General features: G+C 44.4%; 1 protein-coding gene across 4 annotated transcripts in view; it reads left to right on the top strand.

Annotated features, from left to right (window-relative positions):
• The window catches only part of LOC130293664 (neurotrophin-4-like), a 94855-nt gene that overhangs the window by 52962 nt on the left and 24842 nt on the right, over positions 1-17051 (top strand). The window contains exon 1 of one of the 4 annotated variants that reach the window (XM_056542640.1): positions 9150-9185. The exons of the other annotated variants lie outside the window; for them this stretch is intronic. The gene's annotated coding sequence lies outside the window, so the exon portion shown is untranslated. Of the gene's footprint in view, positions 1-9149; positions 9186-17051 lie in introns of those variants that run through there. 4 annotated transcript variants of the gene reach the window in all.

Below are 17051 nucleotides of genomic sequence, written 5' to 3'. Positions count from 1 at the left end.
CCACTTAAGTAAGGTTTTAATCTTGCAATATGAAAATGGTTCCCCAAAATAAATGAAGCTTTGGAAAAACAACATTTTTTTTATTCCTTTAGCCAATTTGTAAAGGAAGTTCATTCACAATCCCAAGATCATAGGTCAATAGTTCCCAGAAATGGCTGGAATTAGAGAACTTGCAGTAAACTCGATTAGTCACAAACTTCTCGGCTCGGCAGTTGATGACTGATCCTGCATAAATTAGTTCAGCCTTCAGGTGCTCCGGTGGGCTGGAAAAGGTGGATACAATCCTAGGAAGGAGTCTCCTAGGACTGTATCCACCTTTTCCAGCCCACGGGAGCACCTGAAAGCGGAACTCATTTATGCAGAATAAGTCATCAACTGCCGAGCCGAGAAGTTCGTGAGGAATCGAATTTACTGTAAGTTCGCTCATCTCTAGCTGGAATATCCAAGTACAGGAACCAATCCAGTTTAAGTAAATAGCCAACTATGAGGCCATTCAGGGCTAAAGGGGAATGCTGTGTACTTAGACAAGACCGTTATGACAATGGTAGGGTAGAATCAATAATAGCACTCCCATAAGATGAATAGATGCTCAAGAAGGATCTCAATCCCTTATGTAGCATGAAGAATGTTTGCACTGAAAAGGAAGATTTGATTTAATGGGCACTGTCAGAATCCGAATTTTTTTATATTGTGTACATCTTGGCAAAACATTAACCTTTCTAATATACTTCATCAAAAAAAAATGTTTTATCTCCTTTTTTCTAAAAAGCATGGCCCATAAAAAAAGGTAACTAGGGTTCCAATATCATCCAGGACATAATCCTGCAGCATCATCTTTGTCCCAGTTTAAAGGGGTATTCTGGTTTTAGACATTTTATCCCCTATCCAAAGGATAGGGGATAAGATGTCTGATCGCGGGGGGGCCCGCCGCTGCGTCTCAAGGGTTGGAAACCGGAAGTTTTAGGGACTGGAGACATGACGTAACGCACGCCTCCCCTCGTGACGTCACGTTCCCTCCATTCATGTCTATGGTTCGGGGCATAACGGGGATAAAATGTCTAAAGCCGGAATACCCCTTTAAGCACAGGCTGGGACAAAGACCAAGAAGTGAGGGTGGGACTAGCACTCCTCTGTATTCATTCCCAATCTATCTATTAGACTCCTGTCTAAAAACAAAGAGGAGAGGGTTACAGAGCAGCCTGCAGTGATTGAATGAAGAGACCCAGCACAGCACAGCAGACTCAGGGGGGAAGTGAATGAATGGTGAATGAGGGCGGTCTCACTGCTTGCCTCAGATACGCCCCTTCCTCAGCAGTGAATGTCAGAATGAGTAAGCAGCAGATTAGAGGGAATCGTGAGCCAAATACTGAAGCTAGATGCATAAAAAAGACATGTAAAGCATCTGCATGATTCAGTGAGTAACCAATATAATCATTATTTTTTTCTGTGACATGACAGGTACATTTTAACTTTTTATATGCAATCCAAATTACAGAATATATAGTGTTTTGTGCAAATATTCTTTAGATATTAGATTGTTGCGGAGGTCAAAAAAGTCATATGTCGCTGTGCAGTAGGAATAATGGAATGTATGACCCATGGTCGCTGGTGTATATGATGTAGATTAAGTATTCTTCAAGTATTCACCCCAGTAGGGTGTCATAACAGTGAGGTGCCAGGACTAAGTGACTAGGCTGGGCTCACATTACGATTGAGCAATCGTACATATGCACATATACACCAGCAACTTGTCAAAATGGGATGTATCAACTAGTGACTGACTATGTAAATGATCTGAATGTAAACACTAGTTGACTACACTCAGGCCATTCAAGTCAGTGGGCCCATGCCTGTACGTGCACGTATACATCAGAATCTCATTGTGAGACTCTCGACAGTAGGCTAGAGAACTTAGGGTAGTAGTGGACCTGCTGGACCTGTGTGGTAGATGACGTGGGCCGTACCAGGGAGCGGAGTCTAAGGTGCTGCTTGTTTTCACCAGAGCCCGCCGCAAAGCAGGAGTGATTTGCTGCGGCAGGCGGCACCCAGGTTGCTACCTCTGGCACGACTCGTCCACACAGGCAGCTGAGAAGATTCAAGGCACAGGAGGGATACGGCAACTCGTAGTCTGGATAACAGAAGGTCAGGGTAGGCGGCACAGGTGCAAAGTCAGGAACGTAGCAGGAGGTCAATAGGCAGGCGGCACAGGAGCAAGGTCAGGTCATAGAACAATGGGGTCAGGAACACAGCAAGGCAAGACACAGAATAGCTTTCTCTAAGGCACAATGGCAAACAAACATCCGGCAGGGATTAGTGGGAGGTGCTGATACTTATAGGATAGGTGCAGGTGTGGATCATAATTACGGGTGCACTAGCCCTTTAAATCTTGGAGCTCCGGCGCGCGCGCGACCTAGGAGGTGGGGGCTCACGCGCAGGTGCTGCGAGAGGCCTGGAGGGACAGCAGAGAGCAGAGGTGAGTGACGAGCTGGGATTCGCATGCAGGCGCGTCCAACGATGCAAATCCCAGCCCTTCCGGATGAGCAGGAGAGAGGAGGAAAGCGCTCACGGCCAGCGTGTCTGGCCGGAGCACTGAACGTTACACTCATTTTGACAGATGCTGTGATCCATATCCTAATGTGCACGATCGTAATGTTAACCCAGCCCTGGACTGGGAAATCCTAGAGGGTGAGAATGATTGTATGTGTTAATGTGTATGTTTTGACACACTAAACACTGTACATGGATATTCTGTGAAGTGGCCTTTCTAGGTATTACTCACACCACTTTATTTTGCCTCAAGGACTTGATAGAAATTCCAGCTGTCACCATTAGACGTAAAACAGGACTTAGTATTAACAGCCTGCTTTAAGGGTGTCCTCTAATTTCACGGTGTATTAAGGACAGTGCGGTAGTGACAAGATTTGACTGGATGCTTTATGGTCCCCATACTCCGGGAGGTATTGTAAGCGATTATATAACCTGTCAGGAGCTGTTATTGTATTACCCATCAACTGCAGGGTGTCTGATTCCTCCTGCAAAATATCCCGAAACCAAAATACCATAGGAAAGAGCGCGCTTTGTGTATAATTGTTCGCTGACATTTCATCAACTCTTTCTGATAGTAATTACCCTTTTTGAAGTATACTATCATTTGGGAAAAAGGAAACGTTAAACAGTTTGATGATATAGTCTGATTGCCTCTTGCGGTATAATAGACTCCCCCATTAACTTTGTGTGTCTGTCTGGGTCTCAAACAAGCTATTGGCCCATGTCAAGTAGCCTGGCAAGGGTTCTTGGCACAGACTCATGGTTCCTGCAGGAATAGTTTTTCACTCCTATGTGAAAGAGGATTATAACGAAGGATCCTGTAATATGAATACAAATCCGCCTCTTAAGAATAATTGGATCCTGCTCTTTTGCAAGTTTAAGGGAAATGAATATTAATATTTCATAAGGGGGTGGGATGTTTTATATTGTGTAGGTGTAAGGACTAGCTGCATAGTTACCAAGATTTTGAAATCCGAAATTATGATTCTGGACATACCTTTTCTTCCCATAGTCCTGTCCAGCACCGAGATAGAAGCCTTTGTGGTATAATGTAAATGAGGCTAAAAAGCCAAATGGTAGGAAGTTAACGCCCCCACGATCTTTGAGCTTGCATAATAACAAGAAGACTATTTTGGTGCTGGAAAGGTCTATGGAAAAGGGAAACATGCAAACAGGTCCACTTTAAAGTCTACCTGTCATATCACAGAGAAAAAATTATGCTTATATATGTTCCTCACTAGGTCATGCAGATGCTTTTCATGTCTTTTTTGTGTGTATAGCTTCTGTATTTGGCTTAGAAATCCCTCCCTTCTGCTGCTCACTCATTCTGATCGGGAAGGGGCATGCCCGAGGCATACACTGAGCCTGCCCTCGCTCACCATGCATTCACTTCCTCCCTGAGTCAGCTGTGCTGTGTCTCTTCATCCAATCACTGCAGGCTGCTCTCTAAGCCCCTCCTCTGTGTTTACAGACAGGAGTCTGATAGACAGGACAGGAGTGAGCACAGAGGAGTGCTTGTCCCGCCCTAACTTACTGGACTTTGTCCCAGCCTGTGCTTCAGCAGGGACAGGGTTATGTTCTGAATTGTATGGGGACCTCTAGTGGCCTTTTTTATTTGTCATTATTTGTCATTATTTCTATAAAAAGAATTTAAAATTTTTTATGTATTATGTTTTGCCAAGAGGTAAAACATATAAAAAGTTTTTTGAATCTGAAGTGCCCAATTAAGCCTTGCCCTGAGATTGCCTGGGAACACCTCTTAGACACTCTCTTCTCGTGGGATTCAAATAAACCCCACCCATGTTGTGATTTAGTTCTTTGGTTTGTCTTGGCAAAATTGGATCTGTTGCAAAGTTTGATGGTTATGTGCTTTGGCTGTCAGGGCATGCTGGGAGTTGTAATTTTGCAACAGTAGGAGGCTCTTTGTTTGGGATACACTGCTTTAGGGTATTTTCCCATGGGTCAGATATACCAAGTGTTACAGTGTACAGCAGAACGCTGGGTGCGGGCAGCGGGGGTCGTGATGTCACAGCCACGCTCCTTGTGACGTCACACCACACCCCCTCCCATAGACTTGCATTGAGGGGGCGTGGCGTGATGTCACAGGGAGCATGGCCGTGATGTCACGATCCCCATCGCCCGCTCCAAGCGTTCGGAACAAACTGTTCTGAACGCTGGGGCAGCGGAGTACCCCTTTAAGGGGTTAACTAGGTGATACACATGTATAATGTCACAGAGGTTCACCTAACTTTAACCAGAAGAGATTTGTGATGTCACAGCTGCCTGACTGTGTGATATCACAGTAGCTTTTCTAAGAGCAGACGGCAGCAAACAGTATATGGGCTCTTTATTTCCAGATGCTATATTGATAGCGGTCGAGTAGCTTTGAGTGCCTCATTCATGGCTTTACTGAAATGTCTTTATTATTTTAGGTTAGGGTCACATGCAGCATATTTTGCTGCCCATTGACTTCAATGGATAGGAAAATACTTAAAGGGGTTTTCCAAGACCATTTTTGTACCCCCAATTCTAAACATTGAAAATCTGCCATTAAGTGCATGTATTTTATCTTGTTGCTGATGTGATCACTGTGGCAGTGTGTATTTCCTGCAGAAATAATGTGCCGTACATTGGTCATGGGGCTCTTGAGTTGCAAGCCACTCCCCACATCTGCAGCACCCATCAGTGACATCCAGTACAGGGGCTGCATCATTTAATCCATCTACTGGGCATGCATGGCTCCACCACCCCTGTGATGATCCACACATACTTTCTCTAGCCCTTAGACTGGATCTGTAATATTGCATGCTGATTAATGTAGTTTTCAGCACCACAATGAAATTACCAACATGCCCTACATCAGGTGGAAGACAATAAAAACAATGGTGTGTTAGAGCGGGATGGTGATGATATGTGACAGATACTAAGCTGGCAGAGTATCAGGTCTGTAACGTCAGAAGTAAGGTTATGATACAGTTAATGGTAGATAATGAGAGTTGTAGTTATCAGGTGGCTGGAGTGTAGCAGCTCTGTAGTGAGATGACAGTTCCCACTAACCACTACTTCAATTATGTTGCTATCCGTATACAGGCCCCAGGAAATAAACACCTCAAAAGCAAGGATTTACTTTACTTTACAAACTTTACTTGGTGATGCAGATCCAATACCGTGGAAGGCACTTGACATCATACAGACTTGAGACACATTACTTGGAACACAATAGGTAAAAATAGCTGGTAGTATGTCACTGTCCCAGTCCTTAAAGGAGTACTCCGGCCCTAAGACATCTTATCACCTATACAAATAATAGCAGATGAGATGTCTGATCACGGGGGTCCTGCCTCTGGGGACCCCCGCAATCTCTCATTCTGCACCCTCCTATGTGAGCTCTCTGCAGCGCTGGAGGCTGAATGTGAATTGCTACGACCACGGGACCGGAGTGTTGTGACATTACAACACCGCCCCCATGTGACGCCCCAACCCCTAAATGCAAGTCTATAAGAGGGGGCGTGACAGCCATTCGGATATTGCGGGGGTCCACAGTGGCAGGACCCCGCGATCAGACATTTTATCCCCTATCCTTTGGATAGGGGATAAGATGTCTTAGGGCCGGAGTACCCCTTTAAGAAACATAACAGATTTGAGAATTGCCGACTTGTAGTCGTCCTGAATAACCTGGTTCTCTATCCCTAGTGGTCTGTGCTAGGCTTAGAGGCATGTAGCGGCTCACCCTGTTTTAAACTGCACTTGAAGGATGAGCTTTCACACTTGAGACTTTAGACTACAACTTGACTAGAGACTAGACTTTACTTGCAACTTTACTTAGGACTTGACTTTAGGTGCACTGTACTAGCTGAAGTCCAATTTAAACAGGCTCACTTCAGAAGTATTCATAAGGGGAATGTGCCGTTAGAAACATGCAATGATCCCTTCCCTCACTTATGTTTCCTTTGGTTGCTCTGAGACGTCACTATCTTTGAGAACATCCAGAAGAGGGTCTTCAGATGTTCATCTGTTGCTTGGACAGGCCGGCCCTGAGGATACCTGAGCCTAGTCCTTCCATTGCTACAGGGCCTGTCAGCTCTGCTCTTGTCCCTAAAGCATCCACTTGTGATTATATTACCCCTGTAACGAGACATGCTAGACAGAGAAATGTTTCCATGTATTGAAATGTTGTGGCTTTGAGCAAATTCCCTCCGAAGGTGTGAGAGCTGTAGATTTGATAGGTAGGATCTCTCTCCCCTGGCTAGTCCAGGACTCTTAACATGCGTTTTGGTCCATCCCTTTATGGGAATCAAGGTAAAGGCAGGACAACCTTTACCCCCTAATTGGCATCTTATCAACTTTTTACAGTGAAGATAAGGATTTTGGGTAAAGAGAGTTAACCACTTACTCTAACATGAGGCTCAGTGCATGCAGAAAATATACACTGCTCAAAAAAATAAAGGGAACACTAAGATAACACATCCTAGATCTGAATGATTGAACTAATCCTATAAAATACTTTCGTCTTTACATAGGTGAATGTGCTGACAACAAAATCACACAAAAATGATCAATGGAAATCAAATTTATCAACCCATGGAGGTCTGGATATGGAGTCACACTCAAAATCAGAGTGGAAAACCACACTACAGGCTGATCCAACTTTATGTAATGTCCTTAAAACAAGTCACAATGAGGCTCAGTAGTGTGTGTGACCTCCATGTGCCCGTATGACCTCTCTACAACGCCTGGGCATACTCCTGATGAGGTGTCGGATGGTCTCCTGAGGGATGTCGTCCCAGACCTGGTCTAAAGCATCTGCCAACTCGTGCACAGTCTGTAGTGCAACATGGTGTTGGTGGATGGAGCGAGACATGATGTCCCAGATGTGCTCAATCGGATTCAGGTCTGAGGAACGGGCAGGCCAGTCCATAGCATTAATGCCTTCCTGTTGCAGAAACTGCTGACACACTCCAGCCACATGAGGTCTAGCATTGTCTTGCATTTTGGAGGAACCCAGGGCCAACCTCACCAGCATATGGTCTCACAAGGGGTCTGAGGATCTCATCTCGGTACCTAATGGCAGTCAGGCTACCTCTGGCAAGCACATGGAGGGCTGTGTGGCCCCGCCAAACCGGCCATGCTGGAGAATGTTGCAGGCAGAAGAACATTCTCCACTGCGTCTCCAGACTGTCACGTCTGTCACATGTGCTCAGTGTGAACCTGCTTTCATGTGTGAAGAGCACAGGGCGCCAGTGGCGAATTTGCCAATCTTTGTGTTCTCTGGCAAAGGCCAAACATCCTGCACGGTGTTGGGCTGTAAGCACAACCCCGACCTATGGATGTCGGGCCCTCATACCACCCTCGTGCAATCTGTTTCTGACCGTTTGAGTGGATACATGAACATTTGTGGCCTGCTGGAGGTCATTTTGCAGGGCTCTGGCAATTCTCCTCCTGCACCTCCCCACACAAAGGCAGAGATAGTGGTCCCGCTGCTGGGTTGTTGCCCTCCTACAGCCTCTTTGACATCTCCTGAACTGACCTGTCTCCTGGTAGCGCCTCCATGCTCTGGACACTACACTGACAGACACAGCAAACCTTCTTGCCACAGCTAGCATTGATGTGCCATCCTAGATGAGCTGCACTACCTGAGCCACTTATGTGGGTTGTAGACTGCATCTCATACTACCACTAGAGTGAAAGCACCGCCAGCATTCAAAAGTGACCAAAACACCAGCCAGGAAGCATAGGAACTGAGAATTGGTCTGTGGCCACCACCTGCAGAACCACTCCTTTATTGGGGGTGTCTTGCTAATTGCCTGTAATTTCCTCCTGTTGTCTGTTCCATTTGCACAACAGCATGTGAAATGGATTGTCAATCAGTGTTGCTTCCTGAGTGGACAGTGTGATTTCACAGAAGTGTTATTGACTTGGAGTTACATTGTGTTGTTTGTGTTCCCTTCATTTTTTTGAGCAGTGTATAAAGATACAGTAAAGATGCTGAAACTAATGGCATCAATTACTAGTGTGGTGTCAGGTGAGGGTAATGTGCAATTAACCTTTTCGTGATGCCAGGGCATGGTTAACCTATACAACACCGGAGGTTGAGCCAGCTTCTGCCGGGCCAGGCATGGGGCAATAAGTACTCCGACAGAAAGTTATACGGGGAAACTGACTTTACTGAGGCAGGATAGATGGTTCAATCCATTACAGCTCAGATTGGTAGAAAGAGAGGATCAGGGTGAACCTTGGAAGCTTATCGGCTTGCTGGGACTTTGTTGATTGTGCTGTATATGACTGACTTGCTGTATGGCAACCCACGCTTGACTTTAGTGACTTGGACTTGACTAGCTTGACTTGAATTGAATCCCTGGGACTTTAGTGCTTACTGCTAGGCTTGACATTCACCTGGGTGCTGGGGTTATTGTTTAGCAGATGTGTGGTTGCAGGATTAGATTGAGGCCTCCTCAGAATCACCTCACAGACTCACTTCAGACTCCTCCAAACTCAGCATAAACTGAACTCTGAACTTCTACCACACTATATAAGGGGGCATATTTAGAGCATTCCCATTGGGCAGATAAGTCACATGGTTCACCTCATACACACTCCCCTAACAACAAGGTTTCTAAGAACAGGGCTTACAGCAACAGGTATACAATAGATGACAATGCATTAACCATGGCATAACTGTAGTAGTGTTGGTAGTGCGGACCCAAGACGGACACTGAAGGCAACATCTGCCACACAGGATCGGCAGTATGCTATATTCTGTACTGGGTCACCACACTAATAAAAAAAAAACTTGTAAAGGTTTTTTACAGTGGTCACAGGTCCAGGGTTTAGGGCAGTGGTCTAAAACGTTGGCCCTCAAGATGTTGCAAAACTTCAACTCCCAGCATGCCCGGACAGCCAACGGCTGTCCGGGCATGCTGGGAGTTGAAGTTTTGCTACATCTGGAGGGCCACGGTTTGAGACCACTGGTCTAGGGTGTATTTGGATAAACAGGTGTGAACACAGATGCCAAAAAGCAGCACCTTTGTTTTGGGAATATGTTAGCGCCTGTATCCTACCCTTGTCAGGGGATAACTTTAGAAGGGATTTTGCTTTAAATAGTGGAAAATGTGAAATCCGTACAAAAAATACATACAAATTCATATTCTGCAAGCTGGCACTCGTTCCATATCAACATGCACATATGGCTGTATGTCAACATAATGTATGCACTTTTCAGCATTGCCGTCGCTCATCAATCTTTCATATAATGATATGTTTAAGGTCTAAGCCAGTTGAAGAAAAGCAGAAAAATAGAAATGCTTCAACCTCCTCATTGTTGCATTAATCTCGCTATTTTACATCACTTTCTTTATTCGATGAGTAGAGATGACTTGGAGAACCTGTTGCACTTTCCTTTCCCAAGCCCTAGTGCTTCCACTAGTTTTACCTAGTCAGAGGAGAGAGCTATAAGTCTTGCAGCTACAGACTGTTTCCTGCTCCCAAGCGCACTTCCCCCAAGGAAGTGCGCTTGGGCGCAGGAAACAGTCTGTAGCTGCGAGACCCTACCTGCTGCACATGTATCTGCTTTTATGAAAAAAAGTTTTCTCTCATGCATTTCTACAGATGGGTGAGTGCAACCAGGGCCGGTTCTGCCCATAAGCAAAATAAGCAGCCCGCCTAGTGCGCCGTCTTGATGAGGGTGCCGCTGCACCCACCCATCCAGCACCACTGTGCTACCTCCAAGGCCAGACAGGCCGGTCATGACATTGCGCGCACCTCCAAACATACGCCTCTTGAGGGGGAGGTTTGTTAAAGTGTGTCACCTCAGTAGTAAGGTGGGATGTATCAAAGGGTGGAGCCAATGGGCGGGGTCAAAGGGCGGCAAAATTAGATTTCGGCTAGGGTGGCAAAAATCCATGCACCAGCCTTGAGTGCAACCTTTTCCATTCCTTCATTGCTCTTTCTATGGACTTCGACACCTGAGAGTACGCACCCCGGTCGTTTGTTGTAGGTACTGGTTTTTTGGTCCACTTTATTGCTCGCGGCTACCTTATATTTAGCAGTGCCGGACTTACCTACTTGAATTATAGACTAGGTTCACACCATGTGTTTTGCATCCTGCCGCCTCATAGTTTTATTAGGTCAGGGTGCTCCTTGTAACTGTTTACATTGTTAAAATTGCCAGTAGGGGGCATGTTATCTCGTATAGTTTAGCGGTAGAATAGTCCAATAATATTCCAGGCTCAGGCAACCGACAGCTGCATAAGGTCAAGTTGTAGATAACTGGATAAAGCATGGCGAGCCCGGAGTACTTGGCATGACGCCATTGATGACTTACAGTAAATCCTCCGCACCAGCTTCAAAGTTTATAGAAAAAAAAAGAATAAAGTCTGTTTTTTTGTATTTTAGTATCCAGCTAAGTAGATTTGAAACATAAATAGCTAATCAATCATCCTCCTGTCATCGGGCATCCGTGGCGAACATCTGCCCTTCCGCTGGTACTAATATTCCAGAACAGAGTTAAGACCTATGACAAATATGATTACAGTTTCTGCACGGTGATGTCATCGCGTGCCAGCTCGGGGATTTTCTACATGGGCCATTTGTCCAAGCCAATGTGTAATGCAGCTCAGTGTGAATTAACATGTAAAGTGAGGCAGCGGGTCAAAAGCACATGACTCTGCCACATTGCCCTGCCCCATTACTTGACCGGCAGACGTCATATTCCTTGGGCTAATGTGCTTCATGTTTACATACTGATCACATACAGCGGGATCATTGATCCTCGCCTCTAATGTCTCTTTGATTTAATTTTGAACTTTTTTTTTTAAGATTATCCAATTAACCCAAGAAAACGTTTGCAGCTGGAGTGACAGATCAGTCGCAGATCCTCCCCTTAAAGGAGTCTGCAAGACATCTGTGGGGTATAGACCTCAAAGTGACCAAGTAAATGTGGAGTATTAAGGATCAAAGGCCTTTACCCTAAGACAAATAATCAGCGGGTCCTATTCCCAGACACCATGACACCCTGATCTTGCATGTAATTCATAGTATTTTATTTTATTTTGAAGATGTTGAGACGTTTATATTACAGATTTATTAAGATTTATATTCCAGTCTTAAAAAAAACATTATCGTAGAATGAGCTGAGCCAAACTTATTAGAAGATAATCAGCTCTTTATCAAATTTTTGAAGAAGTTTAGAAGTGTACGCCAATCCCGCAGGATGCCAATCTGAGGAAGGAGGACTGAGCCTCCGAAATGCATCATTGGATTTTAATACCAATAAACATAATGCTACTAGGCACTTTTTTTTATTATCCTTTAGCATCCGGCTTGGTATACTTGGAGCTTAGAACCTTGTCTGCGGGCGATGCTCTTTTTTCTGTTGTTTTCCTCACTACTCCATGGGAGAAGATTCCTTCCTCTCCCATCTGACCTTTGGGCTTGGCAGTTCATTCCTACAAGATGATTGATACCCCAGTGGGGTGATATGCGCCATTATGCTTCTAAAAACAAAACGAAAAGTGTAGAACTCCAGCTCCCAAAAAATGGATAAAAGTCCAAACTTTAATTCATATCATTAAAAAATAGCAAAAATCCATGTGATAAAGAAAAAGGGAGATTAAAAGCTGGGTAGAAACGCCGACGCGTTTTGAACCGTCTGGTTCTTAAGAACCGGACGGTTCGAAACGCGTCGGCGTTTCTACCCAGCTTTTAATCTCCCTTTTTCTTTATCACATGGATTTTTGCTATTTTTTAATGATATGAATGAAAGTTTGGACTTTTATCAATTTTTTGGGAGCTGGAGTTCTACACTTTTGGTTTCATTCTGCCAAGATGCGGCTTGGATTCTTACTCCGTGCTCCATGACCATCACGATCATCCTCCTCATACATTCATAAGGCGGTGAGCTGTTTTTTTCTATTACTTTTTTTTTCTGTTATATTGCCATTATTCTTCTACCAGGTGAGCGGCCATCTTGAAGAGCCGTCCCTTCTCAGTCCTTGCTGGGACTCTGGTGCCTTGGGTAATACACGAGGCGCTGTCCTCTCGTTTTTCAGTTTGTTTTTACAGGTTCCTAGAGCTTTGCAGAACTTCACCAATCTAGACTTTTTAGCTGAGTGGTCAGGAATAAGCGTCTCCTCAGTAAAGGACACATGAAAGCCTGCCTGGAGTTTGCAAAAACAGCACCTAAAGGACTATTGACTGAGAAACAAGATTCTCTGGTCAGAGGAAACAAAATTGAACTTTTTGGCCTCAAATCTAAGCTTCACGTCTGGCAGAACCCAAGCACTGCTCAGCACTTGTCCAATATCTTCCATACAATGAAGTATGGTGGGGGCAGTGTCATGTTGGCTGGGTGTTGTTTTTTTTTTTTTTTTTTTTGCTGTTGGGGACAAGGAGACTGGTCAGGGTTTAGGAAAAGCAGAATAGTCAAGTGCAGTGATATTTTTAAAGGCAATCTGTACTTACCATAAATAACTTATAGGGTAAAATAGCAATCTACACCTTTCCTGGAGCTGATGATGGTTGCCAAACTTATAAAATTGGCTTTTTATTCCTCAACCAAAAGGCAAGTACACTTAAAGGGTAACTCTCATTAAAATTATTTTTTGCTATTGCACACCTTATGGTAAATAAAAAATATTTCTAATATACTTTGTTTAAAAAAAATGAAGTTTTCTATGTTTTATCTGTGCTTAAGAGCACATTTTCCCCCTTCTTATACACAGACTTAGGACCGAATCCCAAACACAGGAAGTGCAGCCTGGAGTGCTGAGGGGGGGGGGGTCCAGCCTCATCCAATCATAGCTCCTCTCACACTTAACTGCCATATGCTGTTGGTTGGACACCCCCCCCCCCCCACCCCCCCCCCCCTTCAGCACTCCAGGCTGCACTTCCTGTGTTTGGGCTTCGGTCCTAAGTCTGTGTATGAGTTGGGGGAAATGTGCTCTTGAGCTTTTTTAAGCACAAATAAGTATATTAGAAATCTTTTTTATTTACCATAAGGAATGCAATAGCAAAAAACTTTTTCATGAGAGTGCCCATTTAAAGGGGTACTCCACTGCTCAACATTTGGAACAAACAGTTTTTCCCGAACACTGGAGCTGGGAGCTCGTGATGTCCTAGCCCCGCCCCTCAACGCAAGTCTATGGGAGGGTGCGTGACTGTCCTCATGCCCCCTCCCATAGACTTGCATTGAAGGGGCGGGGCATGCCATCATGAGAGGGCGGGGCTATGACATCACAAGCTAACCGCATCGGCTCCAGCATACGGAACAGTATGTTCCAAACACTGAGCAGCGGAGTACCCCTTTAAGCAGAACTCATCAAGTGTCAGGGCCTGTAATGCCTTCTTGCTTGCCCTCACCACCCAGCTACTCCGTGACTCATAGCAAACACCTTCTACTCTGTGCAGTTCCCGAGACAAGCAGAGATGTCATCAGAGAGCACTGTTGTCAGACAGAAAAGAACTCAACTTCAGCAGCTGATAATTATTGGAAGGAGTAAGATTTTTTAATAGAAGTAATTTAGAAATCTGTTTAACTTTCTGGAGCCAGTTGATATATAAAAAAAAACAAAAAAAAGTTTTTCCTGGAATACCCCTTTAAGATGCCTGTTTAAAAAAAGAGAAGGTGACATTGGAAGATACTGGTAGGATCATGTGACCCCATTTTGGCATGTTTAGGGAGATGGGTTATTGTTCTGTTCTTAAAAACCCTTATTTTGCCCCATGATTCTCTGGGTCGTCGTCTTTCCTCGTATTGTGATCATACATCATTCAATCTTTCTGTTGCTTTGAGCCTCTGGTTAAATTACTTTCACAATGTAGAAATCACTTAATTGTCTTTAAATCATATCTGTCACAGGTTTGTTTTTCTTACCTGCAGTATACACGTTCCTTTGACAGGAGCCGTGTATTTCTCGTCTTTGTCAGTTCCACCCATAGTTTATGTTGCCATCCGTCTGTGAAGACTAAAATGAGCTGCACGCATAAATCTGTCATCCATTGTACTTACTAATCCTGTAAGGACGCCTATCATAACCTTAAAGGGGTACTCCGTTGCTCAGCGTTCGGAACAAACTGTTCCGAACGCTGGAGCCGGCAGCTCATGACGTCATAGCCCCGCTCCCTCATGACGTCACGTCCCGCCCCCCTCAATGCAAGTCTATGGGAGGGGGCGTGACAGCCGTCACGCCCCCTCCCATAGACTTGCATTGAGGGGGTGGGACGTGATGTCATGAGGGGGCAGGGCTATGAGGTCACGAGCTCCCAGCGCCGCCGGCTCCAGAGTTCGGAACAGTTTGTACCCCTTTAAGGAATGTGGCAATTTTTTTCATCCCTACCTTCTATAGCCATAGGAGGGATTATTTTGTCGGGTTTTTATTTGTTTTTTTTTACCACCGTTACTACCATTACTTCTTTTTATTGGCATTTACTGAGTAGGTTACATAAACTGCCAAAAAGTCGCATACATTTAGCGAAAGCTCCTGTTTTGGACAAAATTGTGCAGCTTTTTCACAATCTCTGCCACTTTAGTGGCATGGTCACACGTATGTACTGAATTAAAGGGGTATTCCAGGCAAAAACTTTTTTTTTTATATATTAACTGGCTCCCGAAAGTTAAACAGATTTGTAAATTACTTCTATTAAAAAATCTTAATCCTTCCAATAGTTATTAGCTTCTGAAGTTGAGTTGCTGTTTTCTGTCTAACTGCTTTCTGATGACTCACGTCCAGGGAGCTGTGCAGTTCCTATGGGGATATTCTCCCATCATGCACAGCTCCCGGGACGTGACATCATCATTGAGCAGTTAGACAGAAAACTTCAGAAGCTAATAACTATTGGAAGGATTAAGATTTTTTAATAGAAGTCATTTACAAATCTGTTTAACTTTCTGGAGCCAGTTGATATAAAAAAAAAAAGTTTTGCCTGGAATACCCCTTTAATAAACAAAAGAACAATTTAAGAAGTTCTTCATTTTAGATATTATTGAACATTTTATTTCACTTTTTTTTTTTACCTTAATCATGTTGCAGGAGGGTGTCTAAGGGGTTTAATGGCCCGGATCAGAGTTGTTGCCCCAAACAGTGGTCTGGAATATGGTGAGAAAATGAAATACAGAAAATATGAGAATTTTTTAGGACTTTATGTTGCCCAATGATTTATGTATATTAAACTAAAACTGGAAAAAAGAAATTTCAGACATTTATGGCATATTCACAGGATATGGAACTTCCATCCATCTGGACAAAGGGTGTGATCTTGCTGAGGGGCCTTAAAGGGGTACTCCGGCGAAAAACATGTTATCCACTATCCAAAGGATAGTCTGATCTCGGGGGTCCCGCCGCTGGGGATCCCCGCGATCTCCGGTGTAGCGCCCCACTCCGTGCTGGATGACTGGCGACTACAGCAGTCACCCCCCTTCCCATAGACATGAATGGAGGAGGCATGATGTGACATCACGAACACGAAAGCTCCAAGCTTCAGTGTTCCAGAAGTCACCGCTGCCAGCCCGGAGATCGCTGGGGTCCGCAGTAGCAGGACCCCCATGATCAGACATCTTCTCCCCTATCCTTTGGATAGGGGATAAGATGTTTTTCGCTGGAGTAACCCTTTAAGGTGAGCTGACCCCTTATTTATCACACAAGCCCCCAAAGCTACAAAAAGAAACCAAGAGGGCTCAGGTCACCTCATTTGCATGTGGTGCCGCAGAAAGTCGCATAGAGGGTGCATCCTATAGATACCCTAAAATAGAAAGCACTACATTTGCATTTACACAGCCTGAGGCCTGATTCAGACAGATGTTTGCATTCGCCTTTTATTCCCTGCGTGACTAGGTGCACATTCGGTTGAATAATTATTATCATTTTTAATGCTTTGTATGACATAAATCCATATGACCCCCCCCCCCCTCGCACTGCCAGACGGCCAGCCGTACCTACCTATCTAAGGTCATGTGACCTAAGCACCTGCAAGGTGACTCCTCTCTATGTGAATTAGTTATACAGCATCTGCTGCTGAATGAGTGAAAAGAATAACGAAATCTCCTATTGTCTCACACTTGGCTATGATCTTTCAACACATTTTGTTCCGAGATTGTAAGGAACTTTTAATGCAGCGGAGATGAAAGTAAAATTCTGTTTGCTCAGTTTACTATTTGAGGGATTTGCTGCCCCTGATAACAAGTGAATAAGAGGTGTGTAAACAGAGCTAAGGATCATTCAGGGGAGGAAGCTTTACCCCTCTTCTAAGCTATGTGTTATCTATGGTACACCCATGTGTTTCACTAAAAATATCCATTGATGATACAGGAGTCCTAAAGGGGTACTCCACTGGAAAACATTTTTTTTAAATCAACTGGTGCCAGAAAGTTACACAGATTTGTAAATTACTTCTATTTAAAAATTGTAACCCTTCCAGTACTTATCAGCTGCTGTTAACTACAGAGGAAGTTCTTTTCTTTTTGAATTTCATTTCTGTCTGACCACAGTGCTCTTTTCTGACACCTCTGTCCA

The sequence above is a fragment of the Hyla sarda genome, chromosome 10, assembly GCF_029499605.1.
Source record: "Hyla sarda isolate aHylSar1 chromosome 10, aHylSar1.hap1, whole genome shotgun sequence".
NCBI classification, from domain to species: Eukaryota; Metazoa; Chordata; class Amphibia; order Anura; family Hylidae; genus Hyla; species Hyla sarda.
Note: the sequence above shows the minus strand (reverse complement) of the source record. Positions and strands in the feature narration are given on the sequence as shown.